The following is a 535-nucleotide window of genomic DNA, read 5'->3' as shown; positions in this document are numbered from 1 at the left end:
AGGCGTTCCCAAAGGCTAGGCAGCTGTTCTCAAGCTATGGGGTGGGCCGCCCAAGGGAGGCGCAAGCTGTGAGCTGGGGCTGACAGCACCCGGTGGCTGAGGCTTGTGCAGAAGGGCCGTGCATGCCCGGGAGGTGGGGGGCCACCCAGGCTTGGGCTCTCCCCCCTCCCCAATCCCTCCCCAGGAAGCAGCCCGGACTTGGGCTCTCCTTGGCCCCCACCCCCATCCCTCACCTGGACGTGGTGGGGCTCCGTCTGTCAGCCCCAGGGCGGCAGCAGCAGCACAGAAGTAAGGGTGCTAATGGGGCGCTAAGTCTGCTGTGAAAAGTCACTTTTCACATTGACACCCTTACTTCTGTGCTGCTGCTGACGCTGTGCTGCCTTCAGAGCCAGGCGCCCGGCCAGCACCCGCTGCCCTCCGCTCCGCCATCAGAGCCAGGCGCCCAGCCAGCACCCGCTGCCTTCCGCACCGCCGTCAGAGCCGGGCGCCCGGCCGGCACCCGCCGCCCTCCGCTCCGCCGTCAGAGCCGGGCGCC

The sequence above is a fragment of the Terrapene carolina genome, unplaced genomic scaffold (assembly GCF_002925995.2).
Source record: "Terrapene carolina triunguis isolate 2854851 unplaced genomic scaffold, T_m_triunguis-2.0 Scaffold51046, whole genome shotgun sequence".
NCBI classification, from domain to species: Eukaryota; Metazoa; Chordata; order Testudines; family Emydidae; genus Terrapene; species Terrapene triunguis.
Note: the sequence above shows the minus strand (reverse complement) of the source record.